At 40.1% G+C, this 2,802-nt stretch overlaps 1 non-coding gene across 1 annotated transcript; it reads right to left on the bottom strand.

Moving 5' to 3' along the window:
* Nucleotides 1-202: 202 nt before the first annotated feature.
* Nucleotides 203-309, bottom strand: LOC127089717 (small nucleolar RNA R71). The gene has a single exon (XR_007791274.1). It is a non-coding gene; the product is annotated as a small nucleolar RNA R71 (small nucleolar RNA).
* Between the last annotated feature and the right edge of the window lie 2,493 nt (nucleotides 310-2,802).

Raw genomic sequence — 2,802 nt, 5'->3', positions numbered from 1 at the left:
TTTAAAAAACTTTCTTCAGTTAGCAGACACCTTTAAAACCAATGGAGCTTCTCCTGAGGCGATACGCTTAAGATTATTTCCCTTTTCCCTCAGAGATAAAGCTCTATCATGGTTAGATTCCCTTCCACCCAATTCAATAACAACTTGGGATGACCTTAGGAAAGTTTTTCTTGCTAGATATTTTCCCCCAAGTAAGACCGCTCTTCTTCGAAACCTTATAACTAGATTTACCCAACTCCAAGGAGAGTCGTTGTTCGAAGCCTGGGAGAGATATAAAGAACTATTAAGAGCATGCCCACACCATGGCTTAGAGAATTGGCTAATCATCCAAACCTTCTATAATGGACTTCATTATAACACTAAGATGACCATCGACGCTGCCGCTGGTGGCACACTGATGAATAAACCTTACCCTGAAGCTAGTGCCCTTATCGAGGATATGGCCCAAAACCATCAATCATGGGGAGTAGAACGAGCGACAGTGGAAAAGAAGGAAGCCCAAGGAGGAATACATGAGCTAAGCTCTATAGACATGATGCAGGCTAAAATGGACGCGTTGGCCCTTAGAGTCGAACATATGTGTACAACTCCGAATACTGTAGCCGCAGTTTCGCCGAATTGTGAGATATGTGGAACGCAAGGACACCAATCCGCCGAATGCAATCTGTTAAATGAAACCAACACTGAGCAAGTGAACTATACCCAAGGGAACCCATTTTCTAACACATATAACCCTGGATGGAGGAATCACCCAAACTTCTCCTACAAAATAATAACCCTATTCAAAATACCGCACCTCCGAGACAACAAGGTTACCAAGCCCCTAGAACAAATCAACCTATGCAACCTGTACCGCCAAACCCGAGCTTTGAAGAAATTGTAAAAGATTTCATCGTTGCTCAAAAACAGAAAAACAAAGAGTTCATGAACCAAAGCGTCCATGTTAACGAACTAATTACCCAGTTAGGAACCAAGGTTGATCAAATCATTTCTCATAATAAGATGCTTGAAACCCAGATCTCTCAGGTAGCGTTAAACCAAGCCCCACAGACTACCCCTGGAGGACAGTTCCCTGGACAACCTCAACAAAACCCGAAAGGGCAAGCTAATGCCATTACTCTACGAAGTGGAACCGCTTATAAGGAGCCTTTAAACCCTAGATTAAGTGAGCCTGAAACTTCTAAGAGGAGTGAGGAAAAGGAACCAGAGAAGCCTGAAACCCCGGAAAGTCAAGAAAAAGGAGAAGAACCTAAAAATAAAACCTATGTACCACCACCGCCATACAAACCACCAATACCATACCCTCAAAGATTAAAGAAAACCCAAATCGATAATCAATATCAAAAATTCGTTAAGGTTATAGAAAAACTTCACGTAGAAATCCCCTTTACAGAAGCCATCACCCAAATACCTTCTTATGCTAAGTTTCTCAAAGACATACTTACGAATAAACGTAGACTTGAAGATCCGAAACCCGTGGAATGTAATTCTATTTCCGAAGATAGGTTAGCAAAGAAAGATAAAGATCCCGGAAATTTTTCCATTCCTTGTATTTTAGGGAATCATGTCATCGAAAAAGCTTTTCTAGACTTAGGAGCTAGTGTGAGCTTAATGCCTTTAGCAGTTTGTGAGAGATTAAACTTAGGAGAATTACAACCTACTAAGATGTCGCTTCAATTAGCCGATAGATCCGTTAAATACCCTATAGGCATACTTGAAGATGTCCCTGTTAGGGTGGGTCAGTTGTTTATACCTACTGATTTTGTTGTCATGGACATTAAAGAAGATGACGACATACCAATCCTCCTAGGTAGACCGTTCTTATCGACTGCTGGAGCCGTAATAGATGTTAAAAAAGGAAAACTAACTTTTGAGGTAGGTGAAGAGAAGATAGAATTTATATTGTCAAAATTTCTTATGGCACCTGTGATAGGAGATTCTTGTTATGCCTTAGATATCATCGAAGAATGCATTAGGGAATTAGAACAAGAAGAAGAAAATAAATCTATAAAATTGCCATCAACCCTTATTTTGGAAGATGACAATTATAAAACACCCTACATTGATGATAACCTTCACGAATGTTTATCTCTTACCCCAGATCCTATGCCTTGCCCTATGAAACCGACCGTAAAACTTAAGGAACTGCCTAAAAACCTGAGATATGAATTTCTGGATGAAGATATGAATCGTCCAGTTATAGTCAGTGCTACCTTAAACCAAAAAGAAACCGATCAATTATTAGAAGTTTTACGTAGGTACCCCTCAGCCTTAGGATATAAGATCTCTGATCTAAAAGGAATAAGCCCATCCGTATGCATGCATCGGATTTTGCTTGAAGAAGATTCAAAACCTTCCAGAGAACACCAACGTAGAATAAATCCTATAATGAGTGCGGTAGTTAAGACTGAAGTTCTTAAGTTACTAGAGGCAGGTATAATATATCAGATCTCGGACAGTAAATGGGTGAGTCCCGTGCATGTAGTACCCAAAAAGGGAGGCATCACAGTCGTACAAAACGAGAAGGGCGAACCTGTAGCAAAAAGAACCGATGGAGGTTGGCGTATGTGCATAGATTATAGAAAATTAAATAAAGCAACTAGGAAGGACCATTTCCCATTACCATTCATAGATCAAATGTTGGAGCGCCTAGCCAGACACTCTTACTTTTGTTATTTAGATGGATATTCAGGATTCTTCCAAATACCTATTCACCCCGAAGATCAAGAAAAAACTACCTTTACATGCCCAGTTGGAACTTTTGCCTATAGAAGAATGCCTTTTGGACTTTGTAATGCTCCT

This window comes from Lathyrus oleraceus, chromosome 5 (assembly GCF_024323335.1).
Source record: "Lathyrus oleraceus cultivar Zhongwan6 chromosome 5, CAAS_Psat_ZW6_1.0, whole genome shotgun sequence".
In the NCBI taxonomy this organism is placed as follows: domain Eukaryota; kingdom Viridiplantae; phylum Streptophyta; class Magnoliopsida; order Fabales; family Fabaceae; genus Lathyrus; species Lathyrus oleraceus.
Note: the sequence above shows the minus strand (reverse complement) of the source record. Positions and strands in the feature narration are given on the sequence as shown.